At 49.9% G+C, this 19,769-nt stretch overlaps 1 protein-coding gene across 1 annotated transcript in view; it reads left to right on the forward strand.

The window, feature by feature from the left end:
* Positions 1–19,769, forward strand: part of LOC138493169 (disintegrin and metalloproteinase domain-containing protein 9-like) — a 4,098,706-nt gene that overhangs the window by 1,945,337 nt on the left and 2,133,600 nt on the right. The window lies entirely within an intron of this gene.

The raw sequence follows: 19,769 nt of genomic DNA on the forward strand, positions 1-19,769 counted from the left end.
GCCTCGTTACACGGTAGGCTGTAGGGATTTAACGTTACCGGTAATGGAATACCGGTAACGTTAAATCCCCATGCTAATTACGACCCGGCTCACCGCTATTAGCGGCACCGCTAAGTACGGTGCTACTAATAGCGGGCAGTCCGCGTGCGCGCGACCCTACATCCCGTAAATAACGCCATGCCGCTAATAGCACTGCATAACAAGGCGAGCGGACATGCCAATAGCGGCATGGTAAAGCCCCCAAAACCCCTTACCGCCATGGCGCTAATACCGCCATCGCGAACCACCCGTTAAGAGAACTGAGCAGTGTTCCCACCTGCCACAGGTGGACACAATCAGCACAGGTGGAGGCAATGGAGACTGTGGCAGCCCAAAGGAGCACACCACACCCCTTCCCACACCCCTTCCCACACCAAGATGGTTCCAATACTTGCAGCATTACATGGGCTGGAGGACATGATTGCAGCGCAGCAGCAACAACAACAGGCAGCACAGAGGAGATGCAGGAGGAGGAGGAGGAGGGCAAGACAGCCACAGCAAGCACCACCACGGCACCTAATCATACCATAGAGGCACCCACCAATCCCCAGGATCAGAGCCAGTCCATTCAATCTAACCCCAGAGCAGATACACACCCTGTACCGTCTGGACCAGGATACCATCACCAGCATTGTGGACATGATACACAACGACATTGTGAGCCTCATAGACATCAGAACTGCCATCCCCCCTCTACTCAAGGTGGTGACTGTGCTCCACTTCCTGGCCACAGGCACCTACCAGCATACAGTGGGCCAGATGCATGGCATCTCACAACCAGTATTCTCACGCACGCTGAACCAGGTACTCGATGCCCTCCTGAAGCATGCACCTGAACACATATTCATGCCACGGACTGCCCAGGAGATTGCAAAAACCAAATTGGCTTCTATTCACTGGCAGGCATCCCAAGTTGCATCGGGGCCATCTACTGTACCCATGTGGAATTGGTTGTACCACATCACAATGAAGTAGTCTACCGAAATAGGAAGCAATTCCACTCCATCAGTGTCCAAATGGTACGTGATGCCAACAAGGTAATCACACATTGTTGTGCCCGCTTCCCCGGATCAACCCATGATTCCATGGTCCTGCGGAACTCAACTATCCCACGCTACATGGAGCGACAAGCTAGACAACTTTCGTGGCTACTTGGTGGGTTGCAGGGCAAGCACATGTCAGTGTGATGGGGGGGAGATACATACTCCAACTGGGTGTGATTGGGGGGGAGAGATACATACTTGAAATGGGTGTAGCTTGTCGTCCGTCGGACGAATGCACATACAAATGTACGCCAATGTCCATCTGGGAAGCCCGCAACGTACTTCAGATGAACAGACATGCAAGTATAAGCTACTCAACATAGATGACAATCCAGGTCTACAAACCTTATACATCCATCCACATCCACATTGCACAACATTCCACGTCAATAAATACAAAAATGTCATACATGCCGTCAAGATAGTCATACAGAATTAGGCCAGCACAACAACAATAATGCACTGTGCCCTTGAAAGCATGCAAAGGGATCACCCCTAGCCTTAGCATAGCACCACACACCTATAGCACCACTGAAGTGATGCCTCTCAGAATGAGAACATCAATGTTGGAATGGCATCACACCAGCAGTGTGGTACCAAATCTGCCTGGGCCCAGGGACACCTGAGACCTGGCCTCACCCAGGACATGTCAATTACTGTTGGAGGCATTCATGGGGCATGTCTACTTGCATGGTCGAGCTCGCCTTTGCACATTGCAGTCACACAGACCATCTGTATGTATGCTGTTAATTGTGTACTTCAATCACAATGCAAAGTCCATTTGTGTGATATGAACAGGCCGCTCTTGAGTTGAACAGTAACAGGACCCCATTCGTCCCCCCATACAGGTGATGCCGGCTATCCCCTGAAGAGGTGGCTCCTCACCCCTGTACGGAACCCACAGAACAGGCACGAAGAGGAATACAATCGTGCACATACCCGTACCCGCATTGTGATCGAGCAGACTTTTGGCCTTTTGAAGACATGGTTTAGGTACATTAGCAGGTCTGGTGGCGCTCTGTTGTATGGCCATGAGGAAGTGGCCAAGATCACCATGGCATTTGTCATGCTGCACAATATGTGTATCAGACGGAATGTGCCACTGCCCCCGGACGTTGAAATAGAAGCACCTGATGAGGGTGATGATGGTGATGAGGACGGAGGTGAACGGGATGCAGGTCATGCAAGAGGGGATGGCCAGGAGGGACGTGCTGTGAGACAGCATCTGATCAACCAAATATTCTGAGTAACAAGTTTCGTACTGTCACATGGATATGGGTAGTAGTGCACTGGTGTCTGTTTGGAAGCGCACAATGGACCATGGCGTCAATAAAGTACACATACACAATGAAGAAGTACAAGCCTGTGTTTTGTTCAAACACCAGTGTATTAAGGAACGTAAAGCAGAAAATATGCATGTCCCCAAACATCCCACCACCCTTCCCCTCCCCCCACAACAGTCCCATAACATCCTTCCCCCCACCCCCCACAACAGTCCCATAACACCCTTCCCCCCACCCACCACAACAGTCCCATAACACCCTTCCCCCAACCCCCAAAACAGTCCCATAACACCCTTCCCCCACCCCCAAAACAGTTCCACATGTGTCTTGCACAATGTTTCCCTCCAGCCATGCACGCGGAGGCTTCACCATGCACTCCCTATTGGCCATTGCCAACACCAGCATTGGGAGGCTGACTAGAGGTGCGCCTGGTGGTGCGTGAGGAGCGGCGGAGGGGGCTTGTCTGCCTCGAACTGGCAGATGAGGATGTGGCAGACTGTCCTGGTGGTGGTGGTGGTGGGAATTGGTGGTCCAATGCGTCCGCTGTCCGTGTGAGGACCTCCCTGACTCGGATGATCTCCCCACACATCCTGTCTGTACATGCCTCCATCCCCTCCCTGGAGTGCCTTGCTGTCTCCGTGATGTCTGCCCTGAGACGGGCAGCCTCCTCAACATGCTGCCCAACCAGCACAGTTATTTCTTGTTGCCGCTGGCTGATGCTGGCCAGGTCGAGGGCAGTGTTGGGTCCTGGTGGTGTGGCTGCTGTGGCCTGTGATGGGACCAGGTCAACAGATGAAGCCACCGGGGGGCTACTAAAAGCTCCCATGTTCTCATCGCCAGTGACATTGGACCCAGGTGTGTGCTGCGGTGATGGCTCGGGGTTCCAGGGGGGGTTGGGGTGTGCATCTCCATGTGGAAGTCGGTGGGGCCTCCACATCTGATAGTGGGGCAGTGGCTGCCGCCTCTCCAGCTGAACTAGCTGGAGCTGAGGGTGGGCCCTCTGTGGCCGGGATCGGTGGTGGTGGGTTAACCACCGGAGGTGGGGGAGTTGTTGGTGGTGTGGCAACTTGTGGCTTGGAAGTGGCGCTCCAACGATGTTTCGCACTCAGCTTCTGGACCCTTCTGCCTTTGCCACTTGAGGTTGTGGGGGTGTCCTCTGTGTCCAAAGCCCTTTGTTTCTTATCCGCAGGGCATACTAGTGATGCATTGCCAGCATCCTCACTGTCTGTATGTGAGCCTGTAGGGGACAAGAAGGGGGATGTTACTGGTTACGGTTCAATGTACTTAATGCAGTATACATCAATGATGCAGTTGTGGGCATTTGGACTACATTGTAAAGGATACAGGTGATGTGTCAGTACAGTGGCTCATCGATGCATGGTTGTGTGTGGCACTTGTCTCTGGTGATGTGTGCATGTGTGTGTGTTTGGGTCTGACACTGACATGGGCAGGGTGTGATGCATGTGTGGATGTTTGCCCATCCATGAGGTGATTCTGGGCTTACATTTGGGGGACCAGTAGATTCACATTGCATGCTTTCATGTGTACACTCACCTCCATCTGAAGTGGTTGCCACGCCATGCTCCATCGTGCCGACTCCCTCTATGCATTCCACGCCAATGAGGTTGGCGCATGTCTCCTCCCATTCTTTTAGTTTTATGGGCGACCCAGATCCACCTGCTGTGGCAATTTGGTGGTTTTCGGCAAGGATGCTTCTCACCCGGAGTCTCAGGTCATCCCACCTCTTTCGGCACTCACGCACATTGCGGGTGGTGGTGCCCACAGCACTGACTTTTAATGCAACCTCAGCCCAGATTGCCTTTTTTTTCATGAGAGTCTCCCGCCGCATGTCGCAGGCAAAGACCACGGCGGCATTGTCAGCTAGGGTCTGGGTCAGCATGATAAGCTCCTCTGAGGAGAATCTTTCTTTCCGCTGCCGGTCGGTGGTTTTTTTCAATGCCTTGGGCATGTTGAGGGTGTCCCTGATGATTTCCAACTGCAAGCTACTCCAAACACATCCAGGGGGCAGAGGATGGCAATGGATTGTGTTTTTAAAGATGGCCGCCATGCTCTTTCCCGTTCCTGTGCGATGACGCTATTTCCGGTTCCGCAATTTAACGATCACCGCTAATAGCGGTGACCGCTATTTGCATGCAGCGTGAGGGCGGAGGTGCTATCTGCACTTTCGTCGAAGGCGGTAAGAGACTTTTTGGGGTCTTTAGCGGCATGGCGGTAGGGTCTTTACCGGCATGGCGCTATGGTACGTAATGGTACGCTATTAGCGCCCTCTTGTGAGGGCGGACACGTTAAGAGCGCCATGCCGGTAATTTGAGATTTTTAGCGCACAACGTGTAATGAGGCCCTATGTCTTTTAAACTAGATTTTCCAGACTGTTCATCGTGTCACCGTCGCTTCGCGAGGGCGGATCCCCATCCTCTTTGTATAGAGTGTTTGGGTCCGGAACTCCGTTGGGACTCCTGTTTTTACTGTGACTCCCTTTCGGTCCGGGCACTTCAACGTCGGTTGGAGCGGTGGGAGGAGGTGTTCGGACGAACTCCCCCTTCTCATTTTCAGGTGTTCATCGACGAGAAGAAGAAACGCCCAGTAAGTTCTTTACTTTTCAGAGCACCCCGACCGGGGGATACCTTCCCAGGTTCCTCTCGGGCCGGGAGGGGCGTTGATCGCTCTGTTACCGGGGTTCGCCCTGAGGTGCCTGTCGGGCCTAATAATTCTACCAGAGTTTTCTCAGAGGGTCTCCGTAAGGGGCCTGTGTACACCGGAGTTCGCTCCGAGGCCCCACCTGTGGGGGCTGTTTGTAGGCCCAGTTCTACTGAGTCGTGGGGTACCGGAGCTTGCTCTGAGGCCTCTGTTTCGGCTTCCCTCAAAAACAAAACCGGGGTGCACCCTGAGGCCTTGGCTGGGCTTGTGGTTACCGAACGGATGTTCGAGGCCTGTGCTGATAAGGCTTTTACCGGGCCTAGGTCCGAGGTCCCTCGTATAGAGGCTAAGGCTACCAACAGTTCTGAGGGGCCGGGCTAGGCCCTGTCGGTGAAAGCGGTTGCTCAGCGTTTCCGCTCTTGTGGTGACACCGGATCTGTTGAGGGGGCAAAGAAGAAAGGTTCTTCTTTTACCGGCAGTGCCGAGGCCCTTCCTTCGAAGGCTCAGTTGGCGGTTGGTATGTCGCAGAAACATTCCAGGCCTCATAGTACCGGCTCTGCCGAGGTTCCTTACGTTAAGGCTAAAATTAAGACCCCTGACCCATCGACGTGAACCCCTGCCTCACTTCCTCACGTGCCGCAGTTCCCCTCAGATGAGGACGAAACGGCGGCCGTTCCCGCCACGACCACGGCGGCCATTTAAGGTACTACCCCTACAACTACGCCATCGGCCGCTGGTGTAGGGTTCGGTCCTTTGGGTGAACCTATGGTCCCTTGTGCGCATCCTTACCGGCCGGTTTATGATTGGAACGCCCGGATGCCTCTTCCGCACGATGTTTCGTTGCCCGCAGGGGCGGCTCCCTTGATTTATGTGGATACGTCGGTGGAGGGGCCGGTGTGGCACCCTTCTCCGTTACGTCCCTGGATTTGTCCATCTCATGAGAGGCCTCCTCAGGTTCCGAAACAATCTCCTGAGGACGCCTTTTTCGGTAAATTTCAAGCGCTTATGCGCACCGACCCCATGAGTGAATATTTCAAAGGGCTTTTCAAGGAAATATGTCCACCTGCGCCTCCGGCTCCACCTGTTCCTCCAGTGGTTCTGCTGGCGCCTCCCTTGCCCCTGGTGCCTCCCCCTGCTCTTCTGCCGTTTGCCACCATTGTCCCCAGTGGACAAGGCAGTGCCTGACACGGCTCAGCAGGATCCTGACCTGTCAGATGACCCTCAAGGCGATCAGGACAACAAGGACCTTCCCCGCTCTTTCAGAGCTTTCCATGACCGGGTGCTGGACATGATGAGTTTCTTAGATGTTCCGGTGCCCGAGGCACCCGCCCCGCAGGAGGGAGTGCTCTCTGGGGCGTTCACCTTGTCTCTCTTGGAGCGTACCGGCCTGTTCCTGCAGAAGGACGTTCTGGCCGAGGTCCGAAGAGTCTGGGAAAAGCCAAAATCGGGACTTTTTGTCAATGAAAAGATTGACGCGAGGTACAGGCTGCATTCTTCGGAAGAAGTGGCCTTGTCTTCTTGTCCGCCTCCCTCCTTGTTAGGCAGAAACCTGTGCAGTTCCCTTAGGGACCACTGCAAAAGATTTAGGACTACAGGTGGTTGGGAATAAACCCAATTGGTAGCAGTCTGTACCATCCAGATTTACCTGGTAGCTGTGGCTGAGCAGTCAGACTTCTCTCAAGAAGAGTTAGGCAGCATATAGAGTATACACAATAGGTAAAGGGATACAGTAGCACAAGCAAACACTGACCAGAGCTTTGGTGTAAAAGTATCTAATTGTTTATTTAAAGACACACTTGTAAATTACACTAGCACACAAAGAGGTAAGTAAATTCAACACACAGTCACTATTATATATATTCAACCCTAATTACTTATTAGACAAGTATTAGTGAGAAACACCACTTATTTTCAGACAGAGGTGAGCGCTTAACATAAGATGGCACTCTAATAAGTTATAGAAAAAGGGAGGGAAAAGGCAAAGTTATGAAAGCACACACTTTCAATACTTTTCAAAGAACCACAGTGAGGCAGGTTAGGCAAAGTCTACTGGAGAGCAAGGAAGTTCAAATGCCAGGCCCACTCTTAGAGAGAGCAAGCGAAATGTGTCCAGGATCACACAGTGGGGTTATGCCCAAAGAGTCTTTGTAGAAAGTTCACAAAAAATTGAGATCAAGTCAGGAAAAGATAGTTAACAGGTCCCAGGCTAACCCAGGTTAGAAAGTCGAGGATTTACTGTCACCCCGAACGATCTGTCGCAAGGGAAGCCAGGCGGGACACAGTACCTGAAAGTGGGAAGAACGCTCCAGCGGGGGCAGTTGTTCCTGGCAGCGGATGCAAGTTGGTGTTTCGTCCAGAGGAAGAGGAGGTCTCGACGTGGAGGAAAGCTGAAGGTCGTTGCACTGCCAGGGAAGAAACCAGCCGCGGAGTTTCCCGGTTACAAGGTACCACCCTTTTCTTTGCGGTAGTGGTAAACCGTGGTATTCCGGTTGCCGGGGTGCTTAGCACGTGCAAGGTGGCCACGAGATGGTGCAGGAAGGCAAAAAGACGGGCAAACTGGTTATCCCCACCAGTCAAAGGAAGAAGACTCTCCGGACTGGAGATCTCCTCTGTCGTCGGGAAAAGTGGTGAGACGGTCAAGCAGGGCTCCACCGGTGGTGTCGTCGTTGCAGGTCGGCTCAGCTTCTCCCTCCTCGGATTCTTTAGGTCCTGTGGCGACTTCTGAAGTTCCAGTCCCCAAAGCCCTGCTTTTATGCAGAAAACCCCCATTCATTCAGCCTAGCTGTCACTCAAACATGCTAAGTGGTGAGCCGGACGGCTCACCACTTGGGCCAATCACACAAGAGTGCGACTTGAGTAGCCGAGGCAACTCAGTCCAGGGTGCCTAAACCCCCTCCCACACCCCCCGTGGTACCCAGACAGAGTGGCACCACTTTTGGAGGATTCTGTGGAGAAGCCCGCCAAAAAGTGGAACAAAGGACTCGACTTGGGTTGGAGTCACAGAAGCGAACACAAACGCCATTTTGGAACCAAGTTTCGGCAAAAAATACCAACCGGTGAATTTATATTAATTTAATTAACCGGCGGTATGTTCGAGGCTATTTTAAAAAGTGGTAGCCTCGAACAATGGGAAAATCCCATAGGAATATATTCGTGGTCGAATTTAAAAAGTAGTATCCACTGCCACCAGCCAAAACTCGTTCGGGGGGGACTGGACAGTGCCCCCTCGAACAACAGACCCCGGGGCAATCGAATGGCCCCGACCAGTACGTCCACAATAGGATGGTTTGTACTGGTTTTGTTCACAATTTGAGACTAGTAAAGCCAATGGTGACTTTACATGCCCTGGGAGACAGTAGTCAGTCCCAGGGTATGGAGTCTATGTTTGGGGGTCGCTACGACACCCCTGGGTTACGGCACGGAGGGTGCTGTGTAACCCATATACCAAAAACACATGAAGCCCTATGGGGTAAAGGACCCCATAGCCCATAAAACACATACAAAGTCAAAGGAACACCTCAAATCATGTCTAAGAGTGGGAGGAAAAGAGTCTCACTCTTAGCAGGCGAAAAAAATAAACCCCAAAAATCCAGCAAAGTTGCTGGGGGACTCACTAGGTTTGGGAAATTAGCCTTTTCAGATAATTCTCCCTAACACTCCTCCACAGTGGTGGCTGCGGCTACATTGCAATCCAGACCTGCAGAATCCTCTTCCGCGACGGCTACTCAGTTCTTGGGAAAGGAGGACAAGCTCCTGGACTCCCCAGGGAGGAAAATCTTTGCCAATTCGGCCTTGCAGCTCAGGCAGGCCAATGCAGAATTGATTTTGGCGGGAGCTAACATGCGGATGTGGAAAGGTCTGTTGGAGTTTGAGGAGCACATTCCGATCGATAAGTTGGAAGATTTCAGAGGGGGCCTTTCCGATGTCAGGGTCTTGGCCCAGGATCTCCTGGAGGCTGCGGCTCATCACGTAGACACCTTGGCTCGGGGCCTGATGCTTGGGGTTGATACCTCGCGGCAAGCGTGGCTGCATGCCACTAAGTTTTCGAAGGAAGTGCAAGACAAAGTACTGGACCTTCCATTCAATGTAAGGAGCTTTTTCACTCTTCTACTGATGTAGAGCTCACCAAAACCAAGGATAGCACTCAGACGGCTAAATCATTGTCTGTTCTGGTTAAAGCTCCTTTCAAATCCCAGAGACCGTTGTCGCAAAGTCAACCTTCCTCGGGTTTTAGGGGCTTCCTCGACCGCAAATCTCGCAGAGTGGATACTCCTGCGGGGAATAACCGCCTTAGACAACAGCGTACGCGGTTTTTCTCCCACTCCTCAGCCTCCTCATCAGGTTCAGGTGGCACTGCCACCGATAAGCCTGCCAAATTAGGGTTTTCCGCGCTCGCACGAGACCCTGGTGGGAGGACGCATTGCGTCTCATTGAGAGGCTTGGCAGACCATCACAGAAGACAGATGGGTCTTGTCAGTCGCTCGAGCGTGCTTCCGTGTACCTTTACCCCCTACCCCACCCCTCAACCCTCCTTTTCAGCTGTCGGGCTCACCCTCCCTCAAGGCCGAGGTTCAGAAACTTCTGCACCTCAGAGCTGTGGAACCCGTTCCCCTCGAGGAGCGAGGGGAGGGCTTCTACTCCCGGCTATTTACGGTGCCCAAACCCAACCAGGCTGGCCTGCGCACCATCCTAGACCTTTCCCAGTTCAATCTTTTCCTACCCCAAGAGAAATTCAAGATGATCACGCCCGGCCAGATACGTTCCTCTTTGCAGATGGGCAATTGGCTCAGCGTGGTGGATCTTCAGGATGCGTACATGCATATCCTGATTTGGAATCCACACAGGAGATACCTCCGCTTCTCTTTGGGAGAGGAGCACTTCCAGTTTCGGGTGCTTCCTTTTGGCCTCAGCTCGGCGCCGCGTGTCTTCACGAAGATGATGTCGGTGATTGCGGCCTATCTTCGTCTCCAAGGTATCCATGTGTATCCCTATATGGACGACTGGCTCTTACGCAGCCCTTGTCCGTTGGCAGCAACAGGCAACATCCAGTCTCTCCTTCAGCTCCTGTTCCATCTTGGGCTGTCGGTGAACTGGCGGAAATCCTCCATGACGGTCTCACAGGACCTGACTTTCCTGGGTTTTCGTTGGAACACGATCGACTGCCGAGTGTATCTGACCGGGGACAGAATGGCGGATCTGTTGGCCACGTGTCAGATGTTTGCGCAGTCGGAGAGCATGTCGGCCTGGTGGTTCCAGAGGCTTCTGGGCCTCACGGCTTCGTGTGTACTGGCTCTTCCTCTTGCTTGTCTCAAAATGAGACGGACCCAGATGGCTCTTCGGAGTTCCTGGCGTCAGGCTGTGGACCCGGATTCCAAGCGGATAATGATTCCGGATTCCATGAGAGTGGACGTGGACTGGTGGTCATCTCTCAGCAACCTGTCAGTGGGCGCGGGGGTTTCAGGACCCAGCCCCTATGGTGACGATCACGACGGACTCCTCCCTTTTGGGGTGGGGTGCGACGTTAGATCTTCTTCAGGTCTCGGACCTCTGGTCGCCTCAGGACAAGCTCCTGCACATAAACCATTTGGAGCTTCTGGCGATCTTTCTGGCGCTCAAGGCGTTCAGACCGCTCATTGTCAACAAGGTGGTCCGCATAAGAACGGACAATGTGGTATCAATGTATTGCATAAACAAGCAAGGGGGAACGAAGTCTCCCCCTCTCGTGGACCTGTCCATCCAGATTTGGGAGTGGGCCGTGCTTCATGGGGTCTGGCTGCTTGCAGTGCACATCCCGGGCCAGCTGAATGTCACAGCGGATGCCCTCAGCCGGCGGACAGTGGTCAGCTACGAGTGGGAGTTGAAGGCAGAGATCCTATCATGGATTTTCTCGCGTTGGGGCACACCGGAGGTGGACCTCTTCGCCACGGCGGTAAACAAGAAGCTTCCTCAGTACGCCTCCAGAGGGGGGCTGGGAGCCTCCTCTATGGGGGATGCTCTCGAGATTCCATGGCACAACATGAGAGTTTACGCCTTCCCGCCTCTGCCCCTAGTTCATCGAACAATTTGAAGAACTCTGTGAACTGTTCTCTTCTACTGATAGCCCTGTGGTGGCCGGCCAGGTTCTGGTTCTCAGAACTTCAACACCTGTCAGTGTATCTGCCGATCAGGTTACCAGTAACTCCTGATCTTCTCCACCAAGGGGAACAACAGATGTGGCACCCCTCCCCACAATCGCTCAGCTTGGCGGCATGGTGCCTGAGTTCAAGTCTTTCGAGCATTTGAGTTTGTCTGCGGATAACATGCGCATTATCCAGGCAGCCAGGAAACCCTCGACCAGATCTCAATACAAGAGTAAATGGCTCAGGTTCTGTCATTGGTGTTTGGAGAAAGGGTTGGATCCGAGGGTGGCAACGATTGACATGGTGCTGTCCTTCGTATCCTCCCTAGCAGAGTCAGGGGTTTGTGTTCTGTCTTGCAGGAATTATCTCTCAGCGGTTTCCGCTTACCTTTCTACAGACCTGTGTTCTTATTCTCTAACTAACCCGGTGGTGAAGAGACATTTTGCTGGCTTGACACGCCTCTACCCTCCGGTTCGTAGTCCGCACCCGCCTTGGGACCTAAATGTAGCCCTGACAGCGCTATGCCATAAACCCTTTGAGCCAATGGCTACGGTTGACCTCAAGTACGTGTCCTGGAAAGTGTCCTTTCTGGTCGCCGTTACGTCAGCCAGGAGAGTGAGTGAGCTCCAGGCATTGTCAGTGGAGCATCCTTTCTTGGTCTTTCACAAGGACAAGGTAGTCCTTCGGACAAACCCGGCTTTCCTACCAAAGGTAGTGACCGAATTCCATCTGAATCAGTCGATCTCCCTTCCGGTCTTTTTTCCGAACCCTGCCTCGGAGGCTGAAAGGGTTCTACACTGTCTTGACGTCCGAAGAGCTCCTAAATTCTACCTGGACAGGACTTCTGAGCTTCGGAGTTCTTCTCAACTTTTTGTGACCTTCGGTAACCCTCAGGGCAGGCCGGCGTCTAAGGCATCTATTTCCAGATGGATTGCCACCTGTATCACGGAGTCTTTCACCGTCCAAAAGCTGAAACCTCCTAAAGGTATGCATGCACACATGGTGCGGGGCAAGGCAGCCGTGGTTGCTTTTCAGAAATATGTTCCCTGGGAGTCCATCGCTAAAGCAGCTACTTGGGCCTCCCCATCTGCTTTCTGTAAGCATTACTGCCTCGATATGAGCTCTAGAGCTGACGCTCAGTTTGGTCAGGCTGTGCTAAATAACCTGTTTCAGTAAGGGGTATTTCCATCCACCCATAGTTCCTGTAAGGAGTGCTTGGGAATCTCCCACAAGTATGGAGGAAAGGGGACGGGACGTAGGAGTATTACCAGGTTACTCACCGTAGTGACCACCTTACTACTAGTCCATAGTCCCCTTTCCTCCATACGCCCGCCCGCCGTCCCCTCTAATAAGGTTGCTCTGTTATTGCTAATGGGTCTTGGACCCTGCGATAGAAAAGGACTGATGGGTGATGCGCGGGGGGCGGAGCCAAGGTGGGCGAGGTTACGGCCACGTGACGGGCCCCGCGCAGGAAAGAGAGGAGGGACACATTGTTTTTTTAAAAATTTGGATGCTTTTTACAAAGTGCTCCGGTCCCGTCCCACAGGACGGAGAGATGTCCCACAAGTATGGAGGAAAGGGGACTATGGACTAGGAGTAAGGTGGTGACTACGGTGAGTAACCTGGTAATTCAATGCCAACATTTTTTTGTTTTCTCGCAATGTCCTTGAATCCATCAACTAACTTAAGGGGCTCTTTTGAGTTTTCAACTATCTAAGCACACCTAAATGTGCTCATTTCTCAATCAAAAGAACTATATGAAAAAGGGGACCTCCTTCATCTCCAACGTAACCAAAACCATCAAGACTTTCTGCATCACAATCCAAGAACTACTCCTCTGACACCTGCCTCACCAACACCCACTCCATGCCAAATATTGCCTTCAACTTCTCCATGGTCTTGTCTGAAGAGATGAAAAGGTTGAAACCAGCCAAAGATTCTAACAACATTTGCTCTTGAGCCCTCAGAGCTGAGTGCTTAGACTTCCTGGCACACCATGTCATTAGCTTCATCAACGTGCCACTTTTACAAGGCACTTTTCTTGATGCTCTCAAAGAATCCTCCACCCAATGTATATATTCAGCCAAATATTCCTTATATTCTGAAATACAAAGCAGATGCACTCTGCTTAGTTATGTTTTCCAGACTTCAAGTAGTGCTGTGCAGCCGTCCATCATGATTCCTTGCCGGCATCCTGTGCCGGACGTGTGTCATTGATGCATATACAAGGAGCTGCTGGCACAATCTGCCAAAGTTCCTTCTTTCTACATTCATGTGCAGAAACGTGTTTCCAAATAGGAATAGTCACTCGTCGGTTACGTCCCTTTTTACTCAGAAAAAAGTCTCCCAAATGTAGGTTTTAAAGCCTGGGTTAAATGCCTTTGACTGATGTTGGAAGTGGACTAACACACCTTGTGTCTTTTCTGTCTCAGAAAAGACCATGACATCGAAGAGCATAGATATGTTAGTCGATGTACTGAAAAGCATTGCAAGAGCAAATGGTGAGGCTCTCATTAGTCTCAACTAAAACTACTTCAGGGAAATCTTCGTCAGAGACTATCAGAAAGGCATGTCCATGCCAAACAAGCCAGTATCAGATCATCAGTCTCAAGAGTGTGGAGAAAGAGAAAAAGAAGAAAACAAAAAGATACCATCCCTCACACTCATTCTTCTTCGAGAAACATTCCAGATTCTGACATCACTTGAAGTTGGAAGATAATGCACAACAGTTTACAGATTTAAATGCTAAACCTTCCTTTCCAATGTCTTCCTCTACACCAGTTAGTTAGTTAAAGCGCATTCAGATTGTTTCCATTAACACACATTTCCTACACATCTACAATAAAACAGAACAGATTATACATCATTACGAGTTTGGAGGTATTTCAGAGGTAAATCCTCTGAAATACCAACTCAGCACCATAAAGAACAGTCTTCTGGATTTTAGTCTCCATCACTAGGAGACATTTGTCAAGCCTTTTACCGCCATATCGGTAGTAAAAAACGACGCAGCCATCAGAAGCCTAAACTGTCTTGTTTGAAACGCCATGTTTATGCAGCTCTCCCAGTTTCCTTTTTTGAAGGAGATCAGGCCTAGATATCTATAATCACTGAGAACTTCTATGTTTTCATTATTGAGAGACCAGCTTGCTTTCACCTTTCCCTTGCCAAAAACCAAAATCTTTGTTTTAGACAGATTCAGTTTCAAGAGTTAACATAGCTTAAACTCTGCTGTAACCCTCCTGATGTGAGGTCCATTAGGACTGTGTCATCAGCGTAGAGCAGGGCGCTGAATTTAGTTCAGTTTAAAACTGGAGGAATTGAGGGGCTAAGGGGCATCCTTGCTTCACGCCCCTTTTTGTGTTAAAATCCCTTGAATACCTGTGTGCCCTTGAGCACCTGACCACAGCTGAGGTGTCCTTGTATATCAGTTATATTCGTTGAAGAAGCCCTTCTGGGACCGTAATCCGATTAAGCTTACTCCATAAACAGTTTTGATTTATGGTATCAAAGGCTTTTGATAGATCCAAAAAGGCAGTAAAGATTTGGTTGTTTCTTCGTCTAGTATATTCTCCCCAATAGTTTTCAGGTGAAAACATTAATACATAGTGGAGAAGCCTTTTCAAAAAGCCAGCCTAAATATCAGGGAGGAGTTCATTTTCCTAAACCTATTCTTCCAGTCTCACCACCAGACATCCTACAAACATTTTATTGGAGCCATCTAGGAGTGCAATTGGGCGATAACAATGAGGATCTGCCACAGCACCTTTTTTGAACAGTGAGATAACAAGACCTCTTTTCCAAGAGAGCAGAGGGTTTGGACATGCCCGATTGAATCAAAGACCTGCTTTAAGACTGGTAACCAACAGTCTTGTGCCCATATGAACACCTAGGGTCTTAGGCCATCCAATCCAGCGGCTTTGCCCTTTTTTAATTCTTCAGCTGAGTTGCAATTTCCTCCTCAGTGAAAACAATGTTATCTTGGCCCTTATTTACCCTTCTAGAGCTCGATGAAACATTAATCCCTGCTTCAAAAAGTAGCCCTTGGAAGTGGGATATACAGAATTCTGGGAGGATTGACCCCACATCGCCCTCCTCAGCTCTGTCAAAACCCCTTTCAACCAGCTTCCAAAAGGTTTTCAGGTTTTTTCCCTGACTGCCTTGTCAAGCATGCCCCATTGTGAGTCAATATATTGCCTCTTCTTTATTTTTAAGAGGTTTCTGTAAGCTCCTTTCATAGCATAAATGTGTCCTGCATTCACAGATTTCCCCTTTATAGTCAGATGGAGCACCCTTTTTTCCCACCTGCATTCAGCGTCAAAGCAAGGCATATTGACTCTTAGAGCTGTTTTCTCGCTCGCTATTGCTCCCCTGTTAGGTGGTGTGCTTTTATAGATTAAACCGGGGAGGCGTACAAACTGACGCACTACCTCATGTGCGCCTTGGACTCCCAGGAGGTTGTGCCATGTGCCCAAAATTTCAGCAACTTGGAGCATTCTTGGGATCTCGTCTCTAAGAACTCTTTTCATTGGAGGGCCGCCATCAGGCCTTCCTTATCTTGGGTGTACTGCTCCTTATTTGTACACACATACCACTCTAGCACCATAGGGTTGTGATCGCCCTTAATGCGCTCCTAAACCTCAAAGCGCTTCACTTTGTGGAAGGAGATAAAGTCCACTAGACAATAATCTGCAGTAGTTTTTCTCAGGCCTGCCTTAAATTGAGGATTTGCTGGAATGTCCTCATGCATCTTCTATTTAGTTCATCAAAAAAATATTTCGACTTGAAGGAATCCCTTAGGCGGCCCATAGCATTATGCCCCATTGTGAGACTTCTCTTAGGAATTCCACAAGAATTTTCCATCCACAATCATTCTTCAGAGCACCCCAGGGTCCTACCTAGTTTTGCATTGAAATCACCAATAAGTATAGTGTTGTCATCCAGAGCACCCAGCATCTCTGTTGAGAGGAAGAACTCCTCCTTAATGGTGTTGACTTGCTTCATTTTAGGTAGGATGTAGATGTTTACCACCACCAGTTTGTTTTCTGGAGGAAGCACTCCTTTAGATAGTGAGACCGACAATATTGCAGGATTTCCAGTGGCACATTTTCGACCTTTCTGCCTTAACTTGAAAGATGTTATAGTTTTTAAAACTATCATGGAAGCAGGTGCATCAGCTAACCACATTTCCTGCAAGCAGATTATATCATATAGTTTAATGGCGAAAAAAAAAAATACTGAATGCATGTTTAGTGCGCATTCGGCATTGGACGAGAACTTTGAATTCCATAATGCCGAACAAGGGGAGAAGAGGTTGCAAGGATGTCTCCCCCCGCTCCCTTAGTTTGTCATTATGGGTTCAGGGGTTGCAGGAGTATGCCCCGCTTTCATGTGCAAAAATGTAGTGCTTTCCATGCCGCAGTTTAATTTTTCCATTCATGAAAAGCGGGATTCAACATTTTTGTAATGCAAAGCTTTCTGCTCTGCTGTATTCCACCCCGTTCTTTTCCGTCTCAGAATTTCAACACAGATCCGCTTAAGCCACTGGATCTAAAAAAGTCTGTTTTTAATAGCTGCAATGTTCCAGCTCACAACTCTTAGCGAGGGCCCTTTATTGGCTACCTGTGCAGACACCATCCCGCTGCTCTTTTGCATTGCGTTAAATGTAAAGTGGCGGATCAAAAGACATGCAACAATAAACATTTTCTTTTGTATTTCTGGAGATTACTCTATGCAACTGGCACTCTACTGCTCCTAAATTGTGATCCAGCCCCTTTGTAGGTCATACGAGAATTGATTGGTGGATCTGCAGGGTAGCTTGAGGGCAGCCTGGGGAGAGAGAGAGAGACGCGCCATGAGCCATGTGAATGGCAGCTTTTGAGGTTTGAATCAGAATCACTTCAATTCCTAAGGCATATTTGCAATTAAGAATGCAGCCCCTAATATATGAGTTTGCTACTCTGAAACATATTTTACAGCCCACTGTGATGATTCACAGGTTCTCGTCACTTCTCTCCATATGGGAGCCCTTCCCTATGAGGCTAGGGACATGAGGCTGCTACCCAATACCACCCTCGGGGTGGTACAAAGCGGGAGGACCTCATAGGGGAGACTCCGCTCATGGGGATAAGGACTCTCTTCCTGTGAGAGACTTCCATTAACCCTTGTACCCAGAAACCATGGCCCCATTGATTCCTTCTCCCTCCCAACCTGAAACCACTACTGTATGTTATTGTGAAGTCTCTACTACCTCACCTGTAAGATCAGATAGGAATGAGACAAAGAAGAATCAAAGAAACATGCAGAAACACAGTAGAACGGTTTATCAAAGTATAGTGACGAGGTAGCCACCAGGAGGCATAAAGATAACAAAGAGTGATGCTACGCTGGGGCGTTCCCAGCAATATAAAGTAAAGACCGAAGAAGGACTAGAAGTGTTTGGGAGCAGGAAGAGTGGTGAGGGCAGCTGGCTTCCATCCTGTAGGGTGTGGGAACTTCAAACCTGCGCTGCTCGAAGCGTTGAGAGACAGTCAGTCTTTAAATAAGAAGCCGAAAAGAACCATGCGAGCCGGCGTGAACCTGATTCGCTGCAGACGCAAGAAGAATCCATTGGTGGCGTGGCCTCTCCGAGGTGGACTAGGTGGTCTCTGAAGAACACAGAGACTGCGGCAGCAACCGCTCCTTGGAGCTGCACATACCAAAGAGGAGGAAAACAGGAATACGTGCGGAGCACATGCTGAACCAACAGCGAATATGGGACCCCGGGAAGAACCGGTAGCGCTCCCCAGTGAAGAGACAGGTAACGGGAGTTGTGGGAAAGATAGGTGGGGTTCAGGGAGCCCAAAGAGTCAAATACTTTTTTGGAGTGAACTCCCTCGTCACAGTAGTGATAATCAGAGAATAAAGAGTCAAGTATTCTTCATGAGTGATCTCCCTCATCACAGTCATACTACCCAGAGAACCAAGAGTCAAGTATTCCTCAGGAGTGATCTCCCTCATCCTAGTGGTGATACTCAAGGAAACAAGAGTCACAAAAGTCAAAGGAGTAGTGTCCCGAATTACAGGAGTAGTCTGCAATGTAAAGAGTGTGTCAGGAGTGAACTCTTTTGTCACAATGGTGATACGAAAAACCCTAAATCTCAAGAGAGCCTCTGGAGTGAACTCCCTTGTCACAGTGGGAACCCCAACACCTGTGAAAGATGCCAAAAGAACCAAGAATTGTCACAGAGCAATCTCCCCAAAAGTCAAGATATAAAAAGTCCTGACAAAGAACTAGCACGAAGAGGAAGAGTTGATAAAGTTTTAACTCTGTTGTTTGCTAATGCTTTGGAGGAAGTAAATAGACATCAAAAGAACTGTACAAAGGACTATCGAGGAAAGAGGCTTCAAAATCCTTCCAGACAGACCAGTAGAAGGGAGTCATTCACCTGGTCTAAAAGTATTTGGTAAATCAGACGCTATTGCAAGAGACTGCTACTCAGTCAGCCTAATGGAAAACCAAATGTTGATGGCTGGAAGGTTTGGAATAAATCATAACCACAGGCATAGCTCTGGGCAACCCTCCAAGGCATTACAAAATGGGAAAAACCATATGCAAATCAGGCTTGGTCACACTCCAAAAGGGGAAGTCTAGTCTGAATTGCTATGTGACATCCCTTCTGCACAAGACCACAAGCATCCCCAGATATATTTCGGCCTTGTTGGGTGTCATCAGTGAGGAGTAGCTTGAGTCTCTAGGCTCAGCAGGCTCGGGACCCACGTCTGGGCATACCCGTCCTACTCGGAAGCAGCAGAGGTAGCCGCCGAATACCTGCCTCTAAAAATACAAGGTGCCTTTAAGCAATGACCAGTATAGGTGGCAAAGAAACAACTAAGCACTTCTTACAGACACATCGACACAACCAAGATGGGAGATCCATGGGCTCTGAGGAAGTACTACAATTCCAAAGAATGGAACCAAGGATGAAAGGGTTTTGAGAAGATTAAGGTTTCCCTGCAAACATCAAAGTAATTTGTTCGAGCAGCTTTATGATCTACATTTTCTCTCTCGTCTGGAAGGGGAAGTTATAGACCTTAGGCACACAGCAGTGCGTAAGGATTCAATCAGCAGTGTCACTTGTGACAGACTAAAGGGGCTTTTTGAGCTTATGAGGATGTTACGCTCACCTGGTATCCACGGGGACGCCACCCAGCCAGTTGGTCGTTGGTGCCCTTCCCAATGATTCCCTGGTGTGGGCTCGGTGTCGATGGGATTCCGCCTGGAAATGAAGACTATATTATGACTGGGCGACCAAGGTAAGTTTTTCCCCACCTCCCTTGTGTTTCCAACCCCTCCAGGTTCTCTTCTCACCTGGTGTAACGCTCACCTGATTCCCGTAGAGGCGCCGGTCTTGACTGGGCGTATACCGTATCTTCAAAGGTGATGTGTAACACACGGCTGGCTCTTTGGGCTGGACCTCTGTGCACTGTATGTCTGACTCGAAGGGTAAGATGTCTGCAGATAGAAAATATGGGATTAAGGAACTGGGTTATTGAATGTCTCTCTCTTCTTCCCTTTCTCTTCTCCTATAGAACCCCAAAGGTTAACGCTCTCACCTTAGGTAAGTGAACGCCGTGCTCTCCATCTG

The sequence above is a fragment of the Ambystoma mexicanum genome, chromosome 10 (assembly GCF_040938575.1).
Source record: "Ambystoma mexicanum isolate Mex_15411 chromosome 10, UKY_AmexF1_1, whole genome shotgun sequence".
Taxonomy (NCBI): domain Eukaryota; kingdom Metazoa; phylum Chordata; class Amphibia; order Caudata; family Ambystomatidae; genus Ambystoma; species Ambystoma mexicanum.